At 44.6% G+C, this 27884-nt stretch overlaps 1 long non-coding RNA gene across 1 annotated transcript; it reads right to left on the reverse strand.

The window, feature by feature from the left end:
• Positions 1–27813, reverse strand: LOC122560781. Its single transcript, XR_006314806.1, has 3 exons — positions 27234–27813; positions 4268–4334; positions 1–723 (listed from the first exon to the last, which is right to left on the reverse strand). It is a non-coding gene; the product is annotated as an uncharacterized LOC122560781 (long non-coding RNA).
• Positions 27814–27884: the final 71 nt, after the last annotated feature.

A 27884-nucleotide genomic window follows, 5' to 3' on the forward strand; every position in this document is an offset into this window, starting at 1 on the left:
TGGGTGGGTTACTCTTCGGGGGTCGGCGTGGACTTGTTGGGCTGACGGGCCTGTTTCCACACTCTGTGGAATCCTTGTGTCGGGATTCTATATTCCTGAAATTGTTTTGACTTAATATTGGGTTCCCACTTGGTCAAAATGATTTATCTGGTATTAGTACTCCTCTCCTCATCCTACCAGCCAACTATGTTATGGCACAGGGGCAGCAAGCCAAACCAAATCAGCCTCCCTATTGCTAGATATGCAACACAGTAAAATTAAATCATTCAATTAAACCACAAAATTGCTCAACTGTTATTAACCAGACTTTAAAAATAACAGATATCAGAAACCTAACAGAAATTAACAATTTATTATTAATAATGTAACTTTAGCAGCACATGGATAAACAATAAGGCAATCTACTTAGTTTTTATAATTAGGAACCGATATTCTTTAAGCAGAACCCCCTTACATACCAACAGATGGACACAGTTAAGGGACAAAATAAAACAAAGCATCATAATTTGCCAATTCAACAGTTTCATGATGGGTACCAGACCTTCAGAAATTCTTAGTTAATATAATTATTCACAGGCAATTATTCACATGTAGGTCTTCTTGAGTTGCAAAATTCTGACTCATGCAAACGAGGTCCATACCCTTTCAGGATTATTCACCCACATCTTAAGGAGAGGTTTTCTCTTACAAGAACAGCCAATAAGTTGATAACAGCAGTGAAAGCTTAGTGAGAGAGAAAGAGAGAGAGAGAAATCAAAAAATAGCAACACTGCCCAGATGCTTTTTAAAAACACAGTCATGGCTTCAAAGGCCCAGCGAGATGGCTCATCCTTCTCCTCCTCTCTTTTACAAGCATTCTCTGTGATTGGCTGGCTGATCCACACTTGATTGACCATTTCACTAATATAGTAGTTGCCCAGTCCTGAGCCTAGAACATCTTCGGGCTGAAATATCAGGAGTGTCCCTCGGACAGCAGTAAAATCTGCAGTTATCTTTCCAGACCAGTTTGCATAAGCAAACGATTATTTGCTCTCTCTTTTTTGAAATAAGCTGCTGCTCAAAGTTCAAAGTTCGATTCTCAAGTTCAGCTCAGAGTTCCAAACCAAAGATGACAAAATGAAAAAGAACGATCAGTGATGGCCTCAATAACTATCAATACCACAATCACCATGATGGGGGCAATTGATTGAGCATATAAAAAGTAACTTTTCCACTGAGAGAGTGGCCACTAACCAAAGAACGCAACTACGAGACGATTGGCTAAAGGACCGCAAGTAAGAAGAGGTTTCTTTACTTTTTGTAGTAAGTTACAATGATCTGGAATTCACCACCTGAAAGGTTGGTCAAACAGGATTTAATTGCAAATTTCAAGATGGAATTGAATAGTTACTGTTAGAATGATGAACTAGAATGCTAAAATATTTATAGGCTTTTTTTTACTCTTTGATTCCAAAATGTCGTGCTTTTAGAAACAGGACTGCTGCAGAAAAACTGTGTATTTAAATTGAGATGGTCCAATGGAGTCTTGTGGATAGTCCATGGAATATTGCACCTGTAAAGTCTCTGGAAAACTTCAAACAAGCAGAAACTTAAAAAGAAAAGGTAATAAGGGAAGCTGACCATCGGTTGGCAGCAAGCCTCCTGTTTCAGCCATGTCTCCAGAATACACAAGGACCAGGGAGTAAAAAGTCAGCTTCGACCCTCCTGGATCCATGGGGCTGAGGAGGGTCTCATTATGGGTTAGGGCATTAGTGTGCTGTGCAGATCACAGTTGAAAAACTAACCCCGAGATCTCCCGGTGTTGCAGGTCAACAATGACTGTTTCTCACTCTGTTGCAAATCAGTTCAAAAATAAAAGCAGCACAAAGGAACTTCAATCAGCTGAGAAAACTAGGATATTCAGTGTCAGTGCAGCCAACAACCTCCACTGCAATGGTCACAAAGTTCAACGATCTGCTGTTCATGAGCAATTGAAAGCCTGAATCATATATTTATAATTTTATAATTTTGGACTCCCCTCTTATTTCTCATCTGTGTGGATGTGTGTAGCTTTCCTATTTCTTCTCAGGTGTACAAACAAATAAACTCACTCTTTCTGCTACTTTAAGAAAGCCTGGTTCAATTGACTCTTTTTTTTGAAAAGTAAACTTCATTTGGTTTGGGTGAAAGGCGTCCAGAAAGGAATGGATCTTTGTAAAATTAACCCTGTAGCAACCAAGAGAGAGTGTGATTGAATAATGAAGGAGAGCCATTTCTGCCCTCCTCATTTTGGAGCTGAACAGTTTTGGGTATCCGTCTGGAACCATAATCAAACAGAGAAATTGTATTAGGTCTGGTCACGATAGTACATAAAGAGGGAAAATTTACACTCGACAGGTAAAGAGCAGCAGAGTAGACCTAATGTTTATTTCACATCTGCAGATATACTTTTTTTTGGCTTTGGGAATGGCAGGAAAATATAAAAATATTCATCACTGTGTTGAATGCAACAAGAACAATCCTTCAGTTAAAAATCACACAACACCAGGTTATAGTCCAACAGGTTTAATTGGAAGCACTAGCTTTCGGAGCGCTGCTCCTTTATCAGTGGTTGACAAACACCTGATGAAGGAGCGTCGCTCCGAAAGCTAGTGTGCTTCCAATTAAACCTGTTGGACTACAACCTGGTGTTGTGTGATTTTTTTAAAAACTTTGTACACCCCAGTCCAACACCGGCACCTCCAAATCAATCCTTCAGTTGTCACCAAGCGTTGAAGTGGGACTTGAAGCAAAGATTTTCTCCTCAGAGGTTGTTATCTGTCAAGTTACCAGACCTCCTGCAGGACTGATTGAATAACTCTTTTGAAGAGGTCAGCACAGGTGTGATGGACTAAGTGGCTTCTTTCTGCACTGTAACCCGTTATAATTCCTAGAATCCCTACAGTGTGTAAACGAGCCCTTTGGCCGAACATGTCCACACCGACCCTCCGAAGAGTAACCCACCCAAACCCATTCCCCTACCCTATATTTACCCCTGACTAATGCACCTAACCTACACATCCCTGAACACTATGGGCAATATAGCACAGCCAATTCACCTAAACTGCATTAATTCTTTAAGGTACTGTTCATTTATTATCTTTTATTGATTTCATTTGCCTGTGGTACTCCCAGTCTTTAATCTATTGTATTCCTTGTTCCAAATTTGATTGTCACAGTTAGGAAGATTAATGACTCACTAATGCAAAGAAAAGCTTGCTTCAACCACATTTACTGACACATTCATTTCAGGAACGATTTTGGCTCTAAACAGCTCTTTGTTAATTAAGCTGATAATTCTCCGATAACTAAGTGCCAACAATAATTCATTTTTTATATTAATTCATCTTATCATCAGAAAAATTAAATAAATCCCATTTATTCATTAACGGCAATTTTGGGGAAATTCAAACAGTGCTAAATCTGACAGTTGTCTCAATTCACTTCAGAGAATATGATCATTGATTCGGTTGCAGAATTGTTTATGAATAGACAGGCGAGGCAGTCAATTGATACCAAGAACTTTCTAGAAAGACGATTGGAATAAATAGCTAATTAATCTCAAGGATACATATTGGACAAGGCATTAGGAGAAATAAAGTTCCTGCACAAAATACTTGATAACACCAAGTTAAAATAATTCTTTAAGCATAGGTGTCAGGAAAAGGAAATTAAAGAGAGTGCAGGAAATCATTGTTGTGATTTGAGATATCAAAGTACTAACCGTGAAGTTACTCTGATTTATTATTTTGACCGTTGAACAACAAATGCAAGTGTTACTCAACATTCTCACCATGTCTGTGTGGGTTTCCTCTGGATGCTTCACTTCCCTCCTACAGTCCAAAGATGTGCAGGTTAGGTGGATTGGCCATGCTAAATTGCCTGCAGTGCCCAGGGATGTGCAGGTTAGGTGAATTCGCCATGGGAAATGTAAGGTTACAGGAATAGGGTGGAAGGGTGGGTCTGATTGGGATGCTCTTCGGAAAGTTAGTGTGGACTTGATGGGCCAAATGGCCTGCTTTCCCACTGTAGGGATTCTATGATACAAATAAGTATTATCAACTTTAGTAATTAAAATATGAAAACTCAGATCAAAAAGAGTGTGAATCTGATCACATGATGTTGAGTTTATTCTGAAATGCCTCAGATGCAGAAAAAATGGACTATTGACATCAGAGCAGCCATCTTTGCTACTCAAAACAATTTTTAATTCTTTTGCGTGAAGCCATTTTTAGAAGATCATACTTACAAATCAATTGGAGATCCTTCAGCCATCTTGGGAAGGGAATATGTTCATTCATTGCTATTGAGGTGCCCTATCTGGTAAAAATAATCTGAACTCAATATCGAAAACAGCATTTCAAATAGCAGACATTTAATAGTGTTCTGTTTTAGAACCATAACAATAGTCTTTACAACAACAAAAACTCAAAAGAGATATTTAATCAATTAGCGTAATACAATACAATAAAATGAATGCACTACATGGAGAACAAGATCCTAACAATATTCTTCCAGATGAAGAAAATAGTAAAAGTTTCAAGTGCTTGTCAACAATCAAACAATGCAACAAAATAGTCAATCTTACTAGCAGAAAAATTTAAGCCTTCAGATTCATTCGCTAGATTAATGAATTTGGCAAACACAATTCCTAAGATTACATGGATGTAGCATTTTATTTTTTTCTAGGAGAGTGAACAATGGTATCCAGTGCTAATCATAAAATGCCAAACCACCTCACGTTTCCCATGCAGGTACATTATCACCAACTCCTTCAGCCAGATCTATGAAAATTTTGATCCAATGGAAGCCAGCAGAGAACGTGTAAGATCACCACCCTTACCTCAAGCTTCTCGATTTGGACATAGAATTTCCTGATTCACCAACTGGAACAGGCGAATCCAGTCAAAAATTGAGGGTAGCAGAGATGAGACAAATATATACCATGAATCTTGTAATGAAAGTAATCTAGGTAACTCATTTGAGAATAAATAGGAATATTAATTAATGCCTGTGACAGCGGCAAAATGCTTGTGGAGGAGAGAGAGCTGTGTGAGAGGTTCAGGTTTATGGAACACGCATTGTAATGTTTCATAATAATGGTTTATTGTGTCATTGAAACCTGGAGATAATCCTTGACTTTGCCTTTCTCCTCAAACAGTCTGTAAAGAGCCCAAACTGAAAGTGTGTCACCACACGATAAAAGATTGATGTAGGATGCGAGCAAGTATTGTGAGCTCAAGGCCTAGAGTTAGATACAGCCCCACAAGAAAGTTTAGAAGCAGGAATGAGAATCAACTGCGTTATACAAACACATTGCCAACAGGCGTTTGACCTCAGGGCATCAGATCTTACTTCAAAAATACTTGAAAGAAGTTTTGAATGCTTTTGAATGCACTCAAATGAATGTCAGGGAGCATTATAACAGCAAGTGGTTTAACCTCATTCATTTTACACTGTTTCCCAAAGTCAGAATTACCCCTAGTGAGTTAACACATCATCCACTTATCTGTGAGGAATTACAATGAGATATCACAGTGCCCTGTCTAGGATAACTTAGTGAGTTAGTGTCTACAAAACTTGTATTTTAATTTTAGCATTTTATGCCAAATGTCAAGTAAAGTACATTTTCCGAATGTTAATCCATTTCCCTTGTGGGTGGTAAGCCTTCGATAATAGAGCACTAATTGGTGTTAATATAGTCATCAAGGATTGTGGTGGGGTTGGAAATGTTTCTTTGTACACCAGAGGGCGGTATTCTGATGGGGCAGGTAGACTGCCGGAACAGTGGAGATGCAGTAGAGTGAGGTACACCTGACGTGCTTGATATTGACCCCGTATGCACAAATTGTCAATATATTGTAATTCCCAGCACAGAGAAATTAAAATGAGCTGCGAAAACAATAATTAAATCTGTGCCATGAGTCAAAAAGTCAAATAGTTTCTGTATATTAATACAATTCGTTTTGTTTCTTTTTGCTTTATAAACATCTCCAAGTTATCAGAGGAGGCTGGTATACTTGCACACAATTTAGTGATTCTAGTCAGAGTTTTGAATTAGGATGTACAGTTACAACATTTAAAAGACACTTGGACAGGTACATGAATAGAACAGGGATATGGACCAAATGCAGGCAAATGGGACAAGTTTAGTTTGGGAAATTTGGTTGGCATGGATGAATTGGACCGTTTGGCCTGTTTCTGTGCTGTGTGACTCTGTGCAGTGTTGGATAACCAAATGAATGAATAAAAGGCTAGAAGGTGTAGGACCAGTAGAAGACCATTCAGCCCAAAATGTCTGCGGCACCATTCAATGAGATCATGGCTGTTCTGTTAATCCTGCCTTTCCCCTATTCCTTTTGTTTCCCTAACAAATTAAGAATCTCTGTGTCGTAGTTTTGAATATTCTTAATGAACCAGCCTTGATATATTAGCGAGTTTTGAGAAGATTTGTAACTCAGGTTGAGGTTTTAGATACAAGCTTGCTCACTGGGCTCCAAGGTTCATTTCCAGACGTTTCAACTGGGACAATACATCCATCTTAGGACAAGCTAAACAAAGGCACACATGAGAATTCCTAGAAGCATGGCATTCCAACTGGAACTCTATCAACAAACACATTGAGTTAGACCCCATCTACCATCTCCTGAGAAAAGGAACAGGGAGTGACTTCCCCACAGGAAATAATAACATCACAGGAAATGACATCGCCAATCCAAAGAAACCCAAACATATAAAATAGAAAGCAGGAATTTTCAGCATTGCTTCGCCTGAGGCCCACTGAAGATGTTACCTAGTAGGGTGACAAAACGTCTGGAAATGAACCTTCCAGCTCAGCAAGCAAACCTACACCTTCTCACCTATGCTTGTGAGAAGCTGCATGCTGGTCTAGAAACTAAGTCAATGGTCACTCTAACATGATAAATCCAACACAATTCTCAAATAATATGTGAAATTGAACCTTAACAACTGGTAACATGATTAAATGTCATTATTATTGAATCACAGAGCACTTGGCTGAGAAACAGTTTTTTTGTAATAGCTTCCGCAAAATATTATGGGTGGACTTTAATTTCTGCCTTCCCGACCCAGAAGCCGGCTGTGGTGGATGAGAAGGAAAAGGAGAGGGGGGATGCGTGAATCTAGGAGAGAAATTGGTTGAAGAGTGCCATTGCTTTATTGATTCTCTGTGATAAAACTGGGGCAGGAAGGGCCAGCACAGCTTGTCCACCTGGAGGACAGCTCAGACTGATGTAATCTAATACCATTGAACTATTAATCCAAAATCCCAGCCTAATGTTCGAGGGAAAGGGTGTGAATCTCACCGTGGCAAAACAGTGACATTTGAATTCAGTAAAGGATCTGGAATAGAAAGATGGCCTACTTGTTGTAAAATTCCATCCAGTTGCATAACACCTTTTTGGGAAGGCAATCTACCTGGTCTGCCCTACATGTGATTCCAACCCAAAACAATATGGGTGACTCTGAACTGCCCTCTGGACAACTAGGGATAGGCAAGAAGTGTTACCATAGACAGCAATGCCTTTAAGGTCACTGAAGGGCTTCATCTCTCTCTCTCTCACTGGTGGAATAGTAGCAGTGGGGTCAGGGGAGGAAAGGCTGTGTGGGTACAGGGGGATATGCAAACTGTGGGGCGATGCTGCCCAGTAAAACCTGGAAGATTCCTTGAAGACTTGGGATGGGCATGTCATGGGAAAGGGGTCTCTCTTGATGCAGTAGATGTTGGTCTATGGCAAACCCCTAACTAGCATCCCCGTATATTCACAATGAGCTGCCTTCCATCCTGAATGAGGCACGTGTAATTGCCACTAGCACACCCATCTAATCACCAGCATTGCAGGGGCTTTTGTAAGCACACTGCTCCAGGGTCTGTTACAGTCCCAGTAAGCACACTGCTCCAGGGCCTGTTACAGTCCCAGTACGCACACTGCTCCAGGGTCTGTTACAGTCCCAGTATGCACACTGCTCCAGGGCCTGTTACAGTCCCAGTACACACACTGCTCCGAGGCCTGTTATAGTCCCAGTACGCACACTGCTCCGGGGCCTGTTACAGTCCCAGTACGCACACTGCTTTGGGGCCTGTTACAGTCCCAGTATGCACACTGCACCGGGGCCTGTTACAGTCCCAGTACGCACACTGCTCCGGGGCCTGTTACAGTCCCAGTACGCACACTGCTTTGGGGCCTGTTACAGTCCCAGTACACATACTGCTCCGGGGCCTGTTACAGTCCCAGTACGCACACTGCTCCGGGCCCTGTTACAGTCCCAGTACGCACACTTCTCCGGGGCCTGTTACAGTCCCAGTACGCACACTGCTCTGGGGCCTGTTACAGTCCCAGTACACACACTGCTCTGGGGCCTGTTACAGTCCCAGTACGCACGCTGCTCCGGGGCCTGTTACAGTCCCAGTACGCACACTGCTCCAGGCCCTGTTACAGTCCCAGTACGCACACTGCTCCGGGGCCTGTTACAGTCTGTACGCACACTGCTCTGGGGCCTGTTATAGTCCCAGTATGCACACTGCTCTGGGGCCTGTTACAGTCCCAGTATGCACGCTGCTCCGGGGCCTGTTACAGTCCCAGTACGCACACTGCTCCAGGGCCTGTTACAGTCCCAGTATGCACACTCCTCTGGGGCCTGTTACAGTCCCAGTATGCACACTGCTCCAGGGCCTGTTACAGTCCCAGTACACACACTGCTCCGAGGCCTGTTACAGTCCCAGTACGCACACTGCTCCAGGGCCTGTTACAGTTTCAGTACACACACTGCTCCAGTGCCTGTTACAGTCCCAGTACACATACTGCTCCGGGGCCTGTTACAGTCCCAGTACACACACAACTCCAGGGCCTGTTACAGGCCCAGTACACATACTGCTCTGGGGCCTGTTACAGTCCCAGTATGCACACTGCTCCGGGGCCAGTTATAGTCCCAGTACGCACACTGCTCCCGGGCCTGTTACAGTCCCATTACGCACACTGCTCCGGGCCCTGTTACAGTCCCAGTACGCACACTGCTCCAGGGCCTGTTACAGTCCCAGTACGCACACTGCTCTGGGGCCTGTTACAGTCCCAGTACGCACACTGCTCTGGGGCCTGTTACAGTCCCAGTACGCACGCTGTTCCGGGGCCTGTTACAGTCCCAGTACGCACACTGCTCCGGGCCCTGTTACAGTCCCAGTACGCACACTGCTCCGGGGCCTGTTACAATCCGTACGCACACTGCTCTGGGGCCTGTTACAGTCCCAGTATGCACACTGCTCTGGGGCCTGTTACAGTCCCAGTATGCACGCTGCTCTGGGGCCTGTTACAGTCCCAGTGCGCACACTGCTCTAGGGCCTGTTACAGTCCCAGTATGCACACTGCTCCAGGGCCTGTTACAGTCCCAGTACACACACTGCTCCAAGGCCTGTTACAGTCCCAGTACGCACACTGCTCCGGGGCCTGTTACAATCCCAGTACGCACTGCTCCGGGGCCTGTTACAGTCCCAGTACACACACTGCTCCAGGGCCTGTTACAGTCCCAGTACGCACACACAACTCCAGGGCCTGTTACAGTCCCAGTACGCATACTCTCCGGGGCCTGTTACAGTCCCAGTATGCACACTGCTCCGGGGCCTGTTATAGTCCCAGTACGCACACTGCTCCGGGCCCTGTTACAGTCCCCGTACGCACACTGCTCCGGGGCCTGTTACAGTCCCAGTACGCACACTGCTCTGGGGCCTGTTACAGTCCCAGTACGCACACTGCTCTGGGGCCTGTTACATTCCCAGTACGCACACTGCTCCAGGGCCTGTTACAGTCCCCGTACACACACACAACTCCAGGGCCTGTTACAGTCCCAGTATGGACAATGCACCAGGGCCTGTTACAGTCCCAGCATGCACACTGCTCCGGGGCCTGTTACAGTCCCAGTACGCACACTGTTCCGGTGCCTGTTACTGTGCCAGTACACACACTGCTCCAGGGTCTGTTACAGTGCCAGTACACACACTGCTCCAGGGCCTATTACAGTCCCAGTATGCACACTGCTCCAGGGCCTGTTACAGTGTCAGTACACACACTGCTCCAGGGCCTATTACAGTGCCAGTACACACACTGCTCCAGGGTCTGTTACAGTGCCAGTACACACACTGCTCCAGGGCCTATTACAGTCCCAGTACGCACACTGCTCCAGGGCCTGTTACAGTGCCAGTACTCACACTGCTCCAGGGCCTATTACAGTCCCAGTACGCACACTGCTCCAGGGCCTATTACAGTCCTAGTATGCACACTGCTCCAGGGCCTGTTACAGTCCCAGTACGCACACTGCTCCAGGGTCTGTTACAGTGCCAGCACGCACACTGCTCCAGGGCCTGTTACAGTCCCAGTACACACACTGCTCCAGGGCCTGTTGCGGTCCCAGTACGCACACTGCTCCGGGGCCTGTTACAGTCCCCGTACACACACACAACTCCAGGGCCTGTTACAGTCCCAGTATGGACAATGCACCAGGGCCTGTTACAGTCCCAGCATGCACACTGCTCCAGGACCTGTTACAGTCCCAGTACGCACACTGCTCCGGTGCCTGTTACTGTGCCAGTACACACACTGCTCCAGGGCCTGTTACAGTGCCAGTACAAACACTGCTCCAGGGCCTGTTACAGTGTCAGTACACACACTGCTCCAGGGCCTATTACAGTCCCAGTACGCACACTGCTCCAGGGCCTGTTACAGTGTCAGTACACACACTGCTCCAGGGCCTGTTACAGTGCCAGTACACACACTGCTCCAGGGCCTATTACAGTCCCAGTACGCACACTGCTCCAGGGCCTGTTACAGTGCCAGTACGCACACTGCTCCAGGGCCTATTACAGTCCCAGTACGCACACTGCTCCAGGGCCTTTTACAGTCCTAGTATGCACACTGCTCCAGGGCCTGTTACAGTCCCAGTACGCACACTGCTCCAGGGTCTGTTACAGTGACAGCACGCACACTGCTCCAGGGCCTGATACAGTCCCAGTACACACACTGCTCCAGGGCCTATTACAGTCACAGTACACACACTGCTCCAGGGCCTGTTACGGTCCCAGTACGCACACTGCTCCAGGGCCTGTTACGGTCCCAGTACGCACACTGCTCCAGGGCCAGTTACAGTCTCAGTACGGACACTGCTCCAGGGCCTGTTACAGTCTTGGTGCGGACACTGCTCCAGGGCCTGTTACCGTCCTATTGTACACACTGCTCGAAGGTTTGATACAATTCTAGTACTGACACTGAACCAGGACCTATTACAGTTCTAGTATGCACACTGCTCCAGGGCCTGTTACAGTGTCAGTACACACACTGCTCCAGGGCCTGTTACAGTGCCAGTACACACACTGCTCCAGGGCCTGTTACAGTCCCAGTACACACACTGCTCCGAGGCCTGTTATAGTCCCAGTACGCACACTGCTCCGGGGCCTGTTACAGTCCCAGTACGCACACTGCTCCGGGGCCTGTTACAGTCCCAGTACGCACACACAACTCCAGGGCCTGTAACAGTCCCAGTATGCACACTGCTCCAGGGCCTGTTACAGTCCCAGTACGCACACTGCTCCGGGGCCTGTTACAGTCCCAGTACACACACTGCTCCGAGGCCTATTACAGTCCTAGTATGCACACTGCTCCAGGGCCTGTTACAGTGCCAGTACACACACTGTTCCAAGGCCTATTACAGTCCTAGTATGCACACTGCTCCAGGGCCTATTACAGTCCCAGTACACACACTGATCCAGGGCCTGTTACAGTGCCAGTACGCACACTGCTCCAGGGCCTGTTACAGTGCTAGTACGCACACTGCTCCAGGGTCTATTACAGTCCTAGTATGCACACTGCTCCAGGGCCTGTTACAGTCCCAGCTCGCACACTGCTGCAGGGCCTGTTACAGTGACAGCACCCACACTGCTCCAGGGCCTGATACAGTCCCAGTACACACACTGCTCCAGGGCCTGTTACGGTCCTAGTACGCACACTGCTACAGGGCCTATTACAGTCCTAGTATGCACACTGCTCCAGAGCCTATTACAATGCTAGTACGCACACTGCTCCAGGGCCTATTACAGTCCCAGTATGCACACTGCTCCAGGGCCTGTTACAGTCCCTGTACGCACACTGCTCCGGGGCCTGTTACAGTCCCAGTACGCATACTGCTCCAGGGCCTGTTACAATATCAGTACACACACTGCTCCAGGGCCTGTTACAGTGCCAGTACACACACTGCTCCAGGGCCTGTTACAGTCCCAGTACGCACACTGCTCCAGGGCCTGTTACAGTGCCAGTACACACACTGCTCCAAGGCCTATTACAGTGCTAGTATGCACACTGCTCCAGGGCCTGTTACAGTGCCAGTACACACACTGCTCCAGGGCCTATTACAGTCCCAGTACACACACTGCTCCAGGGCCTGTTACAGTGCCAGTACGCACACTGCTCCAGGGCCTGTTACAGTGCTAGTACGCACACTGCTCCAGGGTCTATTACAGTCCCAGTACGCACACTGCTCCAGGGCCTATTACAGTCCTAGTATGCACACTGCTCCAGGGTCTGTTACAGTGACAGCACCCACACTGCTCCAGGGCCTGATACAGTCCCAGTACACACACTGCTCCAGGGCCTGTTACGGTCCTAGTACGCACACTGCTCCAGGGCCTGTTACGGTCCCAGTACGCACACTGCTCCAGGACCAGATACAGTCTCAGTACGGACACTGCTCCAGGGCCAGTTACAGTCTCAGTACAGACACTGCTCCAGGGCCTGTTACAGTCTTGGTGCGGACACTGCTCCAGGGCCTGTTGCAGTCCTATTGTGCACACTGCTCGAAGGTGTGATACAATTCTAGTACTGACACTGAACCAGGACCTATTACAGTTCTAGTATGCACACTGCTCCAGGGCCTGTTACTGTCTCAGTGTTGAGACTGCTTCAGTGTCTATTACAGTCCCAGTATGGACACTGCTGCAAGGTGTGATACAGTTCCAGCATGAACACTACTCCAGGGCCAGTTACAGTCTCAATACGACACTGCTCAAGAGCATGTTACAGTCTTTGTGTGGACACTGCTTCAGGGCCTGTTACAGTCCCAGTATGGACACTGCTCCAAGGTGTGATACAATTCCAGTACTGATACTGAACCAGGGCCTATTACAGTCCTGGTACAGATACTGCTCCAGGACCTGTTCTCGACCTGGAAAGGGGCCTGTTCTTAGTGGTGCTACAGCCGCTCTGATTGGTTGGCCACTCTTGAAGGCAGTCTGTTTTCCATTTAGGACAGACAGTTCATTGCATGATTGACATCTAATCCCATTGGGTTGCCGAAAATGATTGTAACCCTCTGAGAAAATGAACAGGCAATGACAACACCCATAGGAAATGACATCACCACAGGAAATGAAATCACCAACCCCAGGAAACCTAAAAACATAAATTGAAAGCGGGTGACTAACACCAGTGCTTCACGTGAGACTCACTGATGGTGTTACCCAGTATGGTGATAAAACGTCTGAAAATGAACCTTCCAGCTCAGCGAGCAAACCTACATCCAGTCTCTGATTTTCAGTTCCTCTGCCCATCCTGAAAATCCATGCCGTGATTGAAGAGAAATGGAGGAATTTGATTTTATAGGGCTTCTCATACCTTCCAGACATTCTAAAATGCTTTTGAGATAGTTACATATTTTTGGAGTGTCGTTGCTGTTATGATGTCAGAAATATAGCATTGTGCACAGCAAGCTCCCACAAGCAGCAATATGATAATGTCCAGATAATTTACTGGTTAAGGTATAAATATGATCCAAGATTCTGGAGATAATTCCCTTCTGCTTCTTCAAACTATTGTTCTATTTACCAAACAGGGCATATGTGGTCAAACTTTAACATCACATCAGAAAGACAGCACCTTAAGCAATACATAGAGTCATAAAAACAGAAACAAACCTTTCGGTCCATGATGGCCATGTTCCCAAACTGAACTAGTCCCATCTGCCTGCGCTTGGCCCATATCCTTCCAAACCTTTCCTATTCGTGAACTTATCCAAATGTCTTTTAAATGCTGTAATTGTACCTGCATCCACCACTTCCTCTATCAGTTCGTACCACACATGAACCACTCTGTGTGTAAAAATGTTGTCCCTCCTGTCCTTTTTAAAGCTTTTTCCTTCATCTTATAAATATGCACCCTAGTTTTGGACTCCCCCACCCTAGGGAAAAGACCCTTAACATTTATCTTATCCATGCTCCTCATTATTTTTTAAACCTCTGTAAGGTCACCCCTCAACCTCCTACATGCCAATGAAAAAGCTCCCAGTCTATTTTTACATCTCATGATTTGTGCTCAACCTTCTGCTTTATTTGAACCCACCACATGCAGACTTAAAAGCATTGATCCGAAACACTTACCTCTCCACGAGCGGCTAAGAGAAGATTTCTCTCAGAGGGGTCGAAATAAATTGTTGAAATAAAATTGTTGGTCAAGCTGCAGCTTACTCAGCTTTTCCTGGGATTCCACAGGGACCTGTTTGTACCAAAATGAGTGGGTTCCTGCTGAAGTTCATCAGTTTCCTCTACCAACGTTACTTCAGCTCCCTCATCCAGACAGACTCAGTAACTGCTCCTGAACAGGAATATTCCTTCATGCACCTGAGCTGATGTGCTATCTGCATTAAAATGGTCGCACTGTTTGGGAGGTATTAAGATTGAGATTCTTTGCCTTTCAGGACTGTTCTGAGCCATATATCTTGTGGCCAGTCATAAATCAAGGTGTTGCTTAGATATATCTCTATTGATCACTCCTAGTCTCCGAATTATCATCAGATGAGTCTTAGGTCTTACCATTAAAAGTCAACAAGGCATGGGCAGCAAAATAAATATTGATATTTATTGTAATCCTTCATAATGGTTTCAATATAAAATTGGTAGTGATACGCTTTGGAAGGTTCTGAGTGCTAAACTGTACAAGCATGTAGTAAATCATTTCACTTGGAACTGAGCAGACAGCTATTTCTGTAAGAGCTTGCTCCTGGTTAAGGGCTAACTCTCAGCAGCTTCAGGGAATGTATGATAAAGAACCCTTTTACAAGTCAGAATCATCCATTCTGTATGTTCAAGGCTAAAAAAAAAGGTATTACCACTTTGTGGTGTGTCAGATCAGAGGTCACAGTGATGTTATCAGGAGGAAGCTTTATACTGTTCCAGGTGTATCCTGTTTATACTGTTCCAAGTCTATCCCCACATAAAGCTATATGGGGATAGCTTCATACTGCTCTAGGTGTACAATCTGCTCAAAGTGCTTGCAGGACACTGACTTAAAATTTTAACAGTGACAGATCAGAGCAGTTCCCTGTGTTGCCCCAGTTTATGGTTTGAGCTACCTTGTAATTTCACAACACGTACACCGGCCATTCTATCCCGCCCAAACATATGTGATGTCCTTGGATTGGTGAAAAAGCAAATTTAAACTGGACCAATCTGGGGATGGGAAAGGGTCGTCAGGGTCAAATCTGGGAAGTTCGTTTCAAAAATCCCAAAAGAGTGCGGAAGCTGACAATCTGAAGCAAAAAAAAACCCCAGAAATTGCTGGAAAAATTCAGCGGGTCTGGCAGCATCTGTGGAGAGAAAGCAGAGTTAAAGTTTTGGGTCCAGTGACCCAAATTCTATGATTCTATGACCTTTTCTCAAAACAGTTCTGAAGAAGGGTCACTGGACACAAACATTCATTCTGCTATCTTACCACAGATGTTGCCTGACCTGCCAGTTCATTTCAAATTTACCTTCCCTCAGCTAGAAATAACCTAGAGTGTTGTGACAATTTACAGAAGCATAGAATTGTAATAGTGCAGAAGGAGGACATTCGGCCCATTTTGTCTGCACTGACTCTCTGAATGAGATTCATGCTATTCTCCTGCTTTTTCTTTGTAACCCTGAATACTCTTTCTGTTTAAATTTTCATCTAATGTCGTCTTGAATTCGGGGCATTTTTGTACAAACAGGAATAGATTCTTCAATAATTTGTATTAAGAAGCAAAATATCACAGTCAAAGGGAATTAGATGTTCTAAAATGAAATGATCCGTTCACATCAATTAAACAAATTTGAATTATGAAGAGTAATGATGTTCATTGCTTATCAAGCAGTGTTAAGTATTTGCAGGGGAAACATCATATTCAGTGTTTTGTTTATAGTTGATGTTTCGTGTTCACCAATGTGATTTATAATCTGGAAACATTTTTTGCCAGTTGTTTCTCAAACAGCATGTAGCAGTCACAAGAATATTGAGAGGTGCAGCATCGATTGGATGATGGTTAAAGCACAATATTTGCCTCAATTCTTAGCTCAGAAGGAGCCCTTATCATTTCAACTGTTCTCTTGTGTGATACACAAAGTGCTATATCTACACTCAGTATTGTTGGGCCAGGTAGCAGTTGACTCTATAATGGCTACAATATTTGGAGCAGAGGGCATTTTGTGTTGCACAGCCTACATAATGAGACTACGGATCTTTGATGACTTCTGTGCAAACTCATTATGAACTGAGCATGAAGAAAACCCTTGGTGACACAAATGAGCATAAAGACCCTTCCCCTTGATACCAATCACTTTGGTTTGTGGGTTAAGAAAGTATCCTGCACATTCTTACAGGCAGGTGCAGTCTATTGTAGAACAAGGTAGGCTTTATAAACGCCTCGGTCTATCAGAGCAACAGGAGTAGGCCATTCAGTCCATTGAGTCTGATCTGTCATTCAATTAAATCATGGCTGATCATCTACATCACTGCCATCTTCCAGTACCATCTCCAATAATTTTAATAATGTTTACAGACTACATTTGGGATTGGGGTTATAGGTAAAATGTAGAACTTGATGACTTTGTTACCATCTCCTCTGCCTTTTTCACTTAGACTGTGGCTTTTTATCATGTATCCTTTCAAATCCAAGAAGTTATCATAGAGTCATAGAGAAGCGAGGTGCTGCATTTTGGGAAAGCAAATCTTAGCAGGACTTATACACTTAATGGTAATGTCCTAGAGAGTGTTGCTGAACAAGGAGACCTTGGAGTCCAGGTTCATAGCTCCTTGAAAGTGGAGTCGCAGGTGGATAGGATAGTGAAGGCGGCATTTGGTATGCTTTCCTTTATTGGTCGGAGTATTGAGTACAGGAGTTGGGAGGTCATGTTGCGGCTGTACAGGACATTGGTTCGGCCACTGTTGGAATATTGCGTGCAATTCTAGACTCTTGAAAGGGTTCAGAAAAAATTTGCAAGGATGTTGCCAGGGTTGGAGAATTTGAGCTATAGGGAGAGGCTGAATACGCTGGGGCCATTTTCCTTGGAGCAGTAGAGATTGTTTTTAGTGGTAATGGAGTATTGTTGGGGCAGTTCATTCCTTGATTACTATCACAGTACATTTGCTTTGAACTGACACTGGAATGACAGAGGTCACTTTTTGTCAAATGACTACACTTATCAAGAGTGATCCCTGGCTATGCCCAGATAACCATGCTCTGAATGGAAAGTGAGCTCATTTACATACTTCTAATGCACAGTCCATAGCATGTTGTAGCTAGAAAGCCAGAATGTTGTTTGACAGGGCACAAAACGCTTCTGAATGCCCATAAAAATGTCAGTATTATTTTTTGATGTCAACTGTGTGGGTTTAGAGGAATGTCACCAAGAAAAGACACATGTGTGGCAAAGAAGAAAAGATAGTAATTTTGGAAAGGAAGGGTTTCATTGTGGCTTCTGGGCTCACAAATCCTACACGTTGTCCATCAGCAAAGCAGTCATTTTTGACAACTGCATTAAATCTGTATCGTAAGTACCAGCAACACCACAGCATGGAATGACAATCAAAAATCTCAGAATGCTGGAGTTTTTGTAAGAAACATGAGGAGGAAGTATCAGGAATGGTAGGCATTATGGGATTGAGTTTCTGGTCATAGCCTAATTAGCACATTTAAAGGAAGCTTCATGCTTATAAGTATTTCCAGGGACCAGTTCTGTCGGTATCCTCTCTTACGTTGTCTTCCAAATGATAATCTTTGCTATTTCAGCTGTGTAGAGTCAGCATTAATGTTCGGCTGTAACTGCAGATGATGGGCCTTGATCGCCAACTTTTCAATAAATACTCGAAACATTTTTTCTCTGTTTGAAAGATTTTCATTAATTATGTTTAATGTTATAACTTTAAATGATTCGGCCAAACCATGCATGGGCATTAATCCAGAGTGCTATCAGGTAAAATGATCCAGCAGCTGTTTTAAAGGCTCCAGCCTAACTTTATTTGCCTTCCAATTAGCAAAAAGTGTTTCTGTCTCTGAAGGAAAATTGAAAATTTATAACAATGGTAATAGATAAAATTAAATATAAAAAACACAACGCCCTGAATCTGAACAGAAATCTTAATGGATCTGGCAGACTTGGGAAATTGGTGCCCTGCTTTTCACATAAGGGCCAGGTGGATGCAGTAGTATAGAGGAGGAATGCTGCCTTCCCCCATGACTGGCATAGGAAGGCACGATACCAGACCTTGCCATCCTTGACTGAGGTTACCATCCAGGTCAGTGCAGTCTGCATGGGAGGGAGAAACACCGAGCTATTGTAGGAGGAAGGTCAGCACCCTTCTCCATTGCAGCAGGGTAGACATCACCATGTTATCTCTGCTAGCTCACCCGCACTCAGTCTTTGCTTCTGTATCCCCACTCACCAAGGCTCATGTGCTATCACTCCCAATATTGCCAGTAAAACCTTCTGTCAGTCACTTTGACAATCACATCATACACTCCAACCAAACTCTCAGACCCCTAACTCCTTCCAGGCTTCTTTGTTGCCTACTCGATAGCTCAGTGCCTTTCCCCCACCTCCCACACACTTGGGACACTTCAGTACCTTTCCCCACCTACCCACACACTGGGGACACCTCTGTACCTTTCCCCCACCTACCCACACACCCGGGACACCTCTGTACCTTTACCCCACCTACCCACACACTCGGGACACCTCAGTAGCTTTCCCCCACCTACCCACACACTCAGGACACCTCAGTACCTTTCCCCCACCTACCCACACACTCGGGACACCTCAGTACCTTTCCCCCACCTACCCACACACTCGGGACACCTCAGTACCTTTCCCCCACCTACCCACACACTCGGGACACCTCAGTACCTTTCCCCCACCTACCCACACACTCGGGACACCTCAGTACCTTTCCCCCACCTACCCACACACTCGGGACACCTCAGTACCTTTCCCCCACCTACCCACACACTCGGGACACCTCAGTACCTTTCCCCCACCTACCCACACACTCGGGACACCTCAGTACCTTTCCCCCACCTACCCACACACTCGGGACACCTCAGTACCTTTCCCCCACCTACCCACACACTCGGGACACCTCAGTACCTTTCCCCCACCTACCCACACACTCGGGACACCTCAGTACCTTTCCCCCACCTACCCACACACTCGGGACACCTCAGTACCTTTCCCCCACCTACCCACACACTCGGGACACCTCAGTACCTTTCCCCCACCTACCCACACACTCGGGACACCTCAGTACCTTTCCCCCACCTACCCACACACTCGGGCACCTCAGTACCTCTCCCCCACCTACCCTCACACTCGGGACACCTCAGTACCTCTCCCCCACCTACCCACACACTCGGGACACCTCAGTACCTCTCCACCACATACCCACACACTCGGGACATCTCAGTACCTTTCCCCCACCTACCCACACACTCGGGACACCTCAGTACTTCTCCCCCACCTACCCACACCCGGGCCACCTCAGTACCTTTCCCTCACCTACCCACACACTCGGGCCACTTCAGTACTTCTCCCCCACCTACCCAAACACTTGGAACACCTCAGTACCTTTCCCTCACTCATTCCAGCACTAAATACAGTGCCACCCCGTTTCACCTCCCTCAACTCCTTCCTTTCTCTCACACCAGAGCAAACACGTCATTGTAAGAGCCTGGCCGGGTAGTGGGGAGGGCGTGATTTTGGCACTGCCTGTCCTGTGTGGAGATGCTGAGACCTTCATGTCCCAGCCACCATTTGAGAAGCACTGTGGTGCTCCTCTCCCATTACTGCTGCAGTGAATGGATTATTCTCGTGTCACAATCTTGACACCTTCTCTCTTTTGGAAGGTGGAAGTGACTTGTCCCAGTCTTTATGTTCAACAGGGTGGCCTCACAAGACATCTCGTCCTCTGAGGAAGGGATCATGGATGCCTAGAGGAAGCATCAGCAGGAAAGCACGGACAGTGGAAACAAGTCTCGGACATCAAGACATGATTATCGCTAATGACCGGTGACTGAGCCTCATGGATTATTGATTATTGCCAATGGTTAATGCCTCAGGTTTACAAAGCATGTAGTACTCACAGAAGTGTTTCAGCTTCAGGGTATGAGTGTCAGTGTAATGCCAGGCCCCTCTAAATTGCCTGAGATCCTTTGAAATTAAAGCCCTTACCCTCACAGAAGGAAACGTTTCCTCTCCCCCACCCCCTCAAACCCCCCCAACCCCCACCACTGACTCCTGGGGAGGTGGCAGCCATTTTCACCTCCATTGTGCTTGTTATTTACCTCACAATGTAAAGCAACAGCAGCCGCTCTGCAAACAGTGAGTCTCAGTCTCAGACTCTCAGTATTGGGAAATCCTTAAATGGATACATTTCCTTCTTGCTAGCCTTTCCCTATTAACTCCATAGAGTTTGAATATCCCCAAGTCTCCACCCAGCCTGTCTATCTACATCTTCATCTGCCCACTTTACCAACTCCATCCCAACTCCAGGACTAGCAAGGCATCATTGTACAACGTGAGTGAGCACAAAGAAAGTAAGGTGTGGACCCCTGGGGTACAATCTGGTTCAGCCCATGACCTGGGTGCCAGTCCTTGTCCTTGTGTATAAAATGTCTGTGCAGCAACATTACAATGAGAGGTGCTCCAAACTGCAGCATTAAAGTGCTGAGATGTACCATGATTAGATCAGAGATCTGCCATGATGCTGCAGTGAGGCTGGTTTGTGTCAGATGCCATCCTCTATGGACATGAGGTACATATGACCATTGCCCGTGGAGAGTACCCTGAAATGTTGGTGCTAAGCTGGAGGTCTGAAGGTACCCACTCAAACTTTCATGTTGGGAATTCTCAGTGTGTAGCTTGAACCTAATGGGTGGGAGAGAGGGAGGTTAGTTGGTAGTGATGGTGATCATGAGTAATAGTCTATGAGAATAGGCCTCTCCTTGCTCATTAGCGAGCATTGTATCTTGATGTCCAAGACCTGTTTGAACAATGCGATTGCTTTGGTCTCGGTGTCAAGCAAGACCTCACTTGATACCTCACTCGATCTTTTGAAACATCTTGCTGTAGTCCATGTTGTTCAAGACCCAAGAAGATACCAAGCTATGTAATTCAATCCTGAACCTTCGGCAACTTCAGAGTGATCAACTTCAAATTGCCCTCAGAAACCGGATGGACGTTCAGTCAATCTCAAGGAGACTGCATCAGTCGGCATTATTTCAGAGTGAGAGGAATGCAGCTTCCCTTTATTGCTCACAACCTGACAGGCACTAAGTTAGGACTCGCACAAAGTGATAAGTACAGCAGAATAGCCTCAGGCTGTTCAGTTGAATTTATTTACAATGTCAGTTTATTTATTAAAATGGTAGATTCATGGGGTGGAGAGAGTTGTGAAATGAGCTGAGACCTCATTAGTGGGGAAAAAAAGGCAGATTTTTCAAGGTGAAATCCTCTGTGGCTTCTCACTTCAAGTCTTATCCACTTTTCTCATGGAGAACCCTGTTTGCTTGTGTCTCACAGTACAGGGACAGATAATTGAAGAGAGAAAGAAACCTGTTGTGGTATCAGAACAGCACTTACAAGTTTTTGCATCTTTTGGTGCATATGGCATTATGGCAACAGATTGTAGGCTGCAGCATAGGACAGAACTGGAGACACACCCAGTACTAGCCTACCCCTCCCCTGCTGCTGTGCTATCCCAACATCCAGGATCCTCCTTGTTTCTCGCATCTGGCAAAACAGACTGAGAGAGTGGGACAGCAGAAAGAACCTCACTCCACTGTAACCAAACTCCTTAGTGTTGGTTTGGTTGTAAAGTGTGATCAAGTTTGATGGATTTCATGGTTCATTTCTGCAATTTGATTTCTTAAGAGCAATAATCACTAAAACCACCCTTACTGATTCCACATGAAGCTTGCACAAATCAGAAAGACGTTGACCTGTGCCTGTGTATCTACCGTAATCAGGGGAAATCTACTATTAGCACGCTACTGCTGACAGATATCAGTCAAAGTAAAAAAAAATCAAACTGATGCTGAAAAGATGAAATAAAAGTCGAGATTGTGGGGTCGTATTCAGCAGTCAGACAGCATCAGTGGTGGGACAAACAGAGTTGCCATTCTGGGTGGAAGGCTACGGGCCTTTCCACAACTGCTGTCTGGATTGTGAACGCTTCCAATATTTTCCATCTTTCTTTCTATCAAAGGTCCACTTGAAGGGGGAGAGGGTGGTGTTAAGGTAATCAGCTACCTCAAACCGTCTTTGTCCTGTTCCACAGGTTTGTGTGAGATCATCTAAGGTATCTGGACATGTTATTCCAACCTGTAAATCAGATCACTCTGGATCAACAGAGTTAGAATTTGGACTTTGTTTCCAGAGAAGATCAAGAATCATTGTATAATGAATAATTTACTTGAATGACACTTGACCTTCACTATAAAGTTCACCCTGGACTACCTGTTGCCAATTATAGCCCGTATTAAGGCAGTGATATTTCTGTACGAATTGCGTTTCTAACTTCTGAGATGGGACCCAGCAGTGTACATGATTTCCAATGCTGTTTGAAGTTGACGTACACAGCACAAGACAAGACTTGCAGAAAGAGCAATTCACTTATGAATTGGAGAGTAAGAATATCCCAGACTGTTGATTATTCAAATTTGCCCCAAACTGGCTCCTATTTTGTGTCAATAAGAAGACAGAGAGTTGATTCATTTGGAAGATCTGTCATTTGTAATATCGGTCCTATCTAAATTATAAATAGAGGAGTGCAAATGTTTAGATTTTAAAGGACAGATGCACTTAAATCATGCACTGAATAATTGAAGTATAATGTGTGTAGATATTTATTCCCTTTCCAAAATGAGGATAGTATGGATCACTGAAGGACACAATACAAGAATATAGCTATTAATCCTCCAATCTAATTATGAATTGTCTGAGACAAATATGGAAAATGCATTATTAATGATTATTCCATGCTCAATGATTCTTTTTTATTCTTTGGCTCCCAGTCTAAAAAAGAGGTTCTATTTTCCTCTGATAATTGAAAGCTAAGTTACAATAGGTGGCCTTAATATATTCTGATTAATGAGCAAAGCTTCTGCAATAGCAGATTCAAACCAACTTGAATTTAGTTTGAATCTGGCTCAACTTATTGGTGCATTATTTTATAACATTAGGCCCAGTTTTCTGCTACAAGGAGTCACACCAGTGTGTTCTCTAGATATTAATATGTACTTACATTTCACTCTTTCATGGTGTGTGAAAAAAAGTAGCAGACTGACCTGTGCTAATGTGGCAAGTATATGCAATTAGTCAAATTGTAATAGCAACATTACTCCAGCTCTCTTTTTCTTTAGAAACCTTCATTCCAACTGCCAAGCAAAGGCAAATCAAATTAAAATTCCTAAAAATTAATTTACATGAACTACTGTATCAGGGAAAGGAAAAGGTTTATGACAAACTTCAAATCAATTTTCTTACAAACCTCTAATAACTATTGTCTGTAAGAAATGGGGAAGTGTGCTGTTTTTGCAGAAATAGAAAAGCAAGAGAGTGTATGTGCAGGAAAGGGGTACAAGAAAAATATCAGCTAAGCAAGCATTGGGGAAATGTGTCTTTATCTTTAATGAATAATTGTGGATAACTAAATACTAACTATAGTGCAGAATTATTAAAGCAAATAATTCTTTCATCATAATGTTTTAAATAATAGTCTCAGCAAAATAGCTGAGATAGCTGAAAAGCATAAACCAAGCATGAAAAGATACATTGTTAAAACGTATGTTCAAGAATGCAATTTACCTGTGAACAATGGAAGATGTTACAAGCTAAGTAAAAGAACATCAAGATACAAGTTTAGCCTTATGTCAGCACTTACAGAGGGAAAGACGGCCATCTTGGAGAAAAGGGGGCAATAAGGGTGGAGCACAGCTGGGTAGTGGTAGAATACAATAAGAAAGATTGGGTAATATAAGAGTCGGGAGAGATGACCTCACGCAGCTCAAAAGTATAACTGTGTACTAGTTTGAATGTTCATTGCTCATTTGCTTCTGCATTTGCTACCCTTTCTTGCAAGATCGTAGAATAAATAGTCTTGTTTCCAGTTTTGGTGGTCTCGTCTAATTTTATTAAAACTTGTTTCTAACAGATTTGGGGGCTCGTTAAGGAATCCCAAGCTCCGGTCGCTCGGCATTTTTGGGAAAACGGAGAAGGGGCACCTCACTGATTTCAGCGGTCTCTAGTTTTCCCTTGTTGCCGCGGCAGCTTGGGCAAGCATGATCCGGACTGGGAGACCCTGGAAACAAGACGGGCAGACGCGGTGGGTTCAGTCGGGTGACTCTTGTGTGCACAAGACCCGGGTAAGAAAGGTCTTAAAAGATTTATCCGGGCGACCGTGGTAGGCTGTGGTATTTGCTGCCAGTCGGATATATCCGGGGATCCAGGGGACCAGGGTAGGCAGCGGTAGTTACTGCTGCCAGTTGGATATATCCGGGGAATTGCTGCAGGACAAGGCGCGCTGACATACAGCGGGAGGTTTGGTCGGGTAAGCGACCGGGATAGGCAACGGTAGTGGTTGCCAGGTATTGCCGCGGGACAGGGCGCGCTGATTCAACCAGGTAACTCTTGTGCACAGACTAAGGTAAGAAAATTGACCTTTAAGTATTGCCTTGGTGGTAGGGGACGTAAGAGAAGTACGGGGAATTGGCAACATATAAAATAAAGTATTTAATTGGCTAGATTAACCTGACGAGTAAGGTTTCTACCTGATTCGATCACCCAGCCTTAGACCGGTTGTTAAGAGGGGAAATCCCCCACGTGAATGTCAGGACCCTGAAGTGGGTGTGGAAGAAGGTGACACCAGACCTCAGTAAGGTTAACTAAATTACATAAAGAAATGGCCGAGTATTAAAATGGGGAATAAAAATAATGATTTAAGTTTAGAAGGAGACATTAGAAGAACGTCCGAGGACTACATCCCAAAGGACAGTCCTTTAGGAAAAATGTAAAGAAAATGGAAGTACAATCCTCGGATGCGAGGAAAGGATAAAAAACAAATAATAAAATGTCAATGAAAAACAGCCTTACAGTCAGGAGGAATCAGGTTATGCTTCGTGTCAGAAGGGCTAGTAGCTGAAGGGCTACTGAGGGTGCACTTCGTAACTAACTTATGGCCAGACGTCCAGAAAAATATTCAAAAGCTAGAGAAGTCGTTGCGAGAAACTCAAAGTGTCTGTGAGACATGGTGTCTGTGTGTGTGTGTGTGTGTGTGAGAGAGAGAGAGAAAAAAAAGCTGTACAGCTAACAGAAAGTTTAACCCTTTGTGATTCGGTTTGAATGCACATTTGTTTGTTGGTGATTGAATGTTTGTGCTTTGTTCCCTGGAGCTTGAGATCCGGGACTGTTTTGAATCTGATTTCTATTATGGAAATTTTAACATGATTTCTTTGAAGGTTAAGGATTTTACAGATTATGAAATAAAATGTTAACTCCTGCTCTTTTTACAGGTCATGACTGCCTTACTATCAGTTTCTAACTAATCTCTTTTATCCTTACATAAAAGCGATTTATGGAGGACAGTTGAAGTTTTAACTTGAATAGACAAATCCTTTTTAAGGCAGCTCTGGTTATTTCACGATCTATAACATTGTAATTGAGCAATGACTGGTCAGGACTACTTGGGAGGACTAGTTTTGGATTTGAATCGGGGGACTGGAACCAGATGATTGTGGTGGATTTCAGAGATGGGAACTGTGTGCATTTTGCATTTTGAATATTAAACACTGAATAAATGAATTTATAATATATAAATATATATTTACAAGTAAGATTCCAAAATGTATAGTTAGGAACAGGCTTTAAAGTTAGACAAGCATAAATTGATAAATTGTATTTGAGATTACAGAGAGCAAGAAATATTGCAATATTTCTTTTAAAAAAAATCAAGGTCTAAACAAAACATTGGGTGATGAGGAATGGCCATGAGATGGCCCTAAAGCTGTTCAGTTGGTTGAATTGGCTCTGGCAACGTAACATGAGAAGCAGAAACAGAAGGCAAAAATAATGATAGCCACGGTTGATGAGGGAATAAAGGAATGTTGAAAATAAAGGGAGGAGAAGGGATTGGGGAGGAGATGTTAAGGGGTCTGGTAAACAGGAACAAGAATCAAAGTGGAAATCCCCACAGGTGGGATGTTATTACTGTGGAAAGACAGGTCACTTTAAGAGAGGGAGTGCCCTGATCCAAAAAAGGAAGTAAAGGCAGTGTTGTTTATGAACCTTGATGAAAAATAGGGGTGTCAGGAGTTCCTGCCCCCGGGGACCCACCAGGAACCCTTGATAAATTTAAAGGTGGGACCTTACACAGAGGACCTAGTTTTCCTAGTCTATACGGGGGCAGCAAGGTCATCCTTAAAGTTTAAGCCCAAGGGAATGGGAACAAAAAAGTTAATTGGATTATGGCAACAGTTTTGTGATGAGAGGCACGAAGAATCAGTTTTGCGTTCATGACGAGATATTGCCACCAAATTGGGGATTGAATTAACTGCAAATGGTGCTATGAAATCTGTTGAGGTTCTTAAAAATGAATGCGCTGGAAAAAATTGGGGGAGCCTTAATAGTCAGCACCCCACATCAGGTACGGACCATATTAAAACAGAAAGCAAGACGATGGCTCACAGACTCTAGGATCTTGAAATATGAGACAATCTTAATAGAACAGGATGACCTTGTGTTAGTCACAGACAGTTGCTTGAATCCAGCTGCATTTCTGTGGCGGGGAGAGGGGGGGTGGCCCTTGGCAATCCAGAACATGACTGCCTTGATATTACTGAATATCAGACTAATGTGCGAATGGACTTAAGAGACGTACCGTTGCATGTGGGAGCTCGGTTGTTTATCGACGGGTCCTCCTGGATGATTGAGGGTAAAAGGCACAATGGATATGCTGTAGTAGCCGGGATAGAGGGAAGCGTTATCGAGGCTGAAAGACTGCTTAAGGGCTGGTCAGCCCAAACTTGTGAACTCTATGCCCTAGAAAGAGCTCTCAGAACCTTAGAAAACAAAAAAAGGAATGGTATGTACAAACTCCAAATATGCGTTTGGAGTGGTACGTATCTTCTGAAAAATTTGGCAAGAAAGAGGACTGATAAATAGCAGAGGAAAAGAACTAGCTCATGAGGAATTGATAAAACAAGTGCTGGAATCCCTGTTACTCCCGAGAGAAATAGCGATAGTTCATATAAACGGACATCAGAAGGGGAGTGAACCGGAAGCCAGGGGAAACAGACTAGCAGGCGAGACAGTCAAAGAGGCAGCTATGAACCATACAGTAACAAAGATGCAGGTTCTTACACCCCTAGTTGAGTCTTCTTCTGTGAACCCCGTGTACACAGAAGAAGAGGAAAAAGAATTCCAGGAAATAGGAGCCACTAAGTCAACCGAAGGAAGGTGGACCCTCCCGGATGGGAGGGAAATGTTGAGTAAACTGGTCATGAGAAACATCTGAGCCACTTTACACCAG

Source organism: Chiloscyllium plagiosum, chromosome 21 (assembly GCF_004010195.1).
Source record: "Chiloscyllium plagiosum isolate BGI_BamShark_2017 chromosome 21, ASM401019v2, whole genome shotgun sequence".
NCBI classification, from domain to species: Eukaryota; Metazoa; Chordata; class Chondrichthyes; order Orectolobiformes; family Hemiscylliidae; genus Chiloscyllium; species Chiloscyllium plagiosum.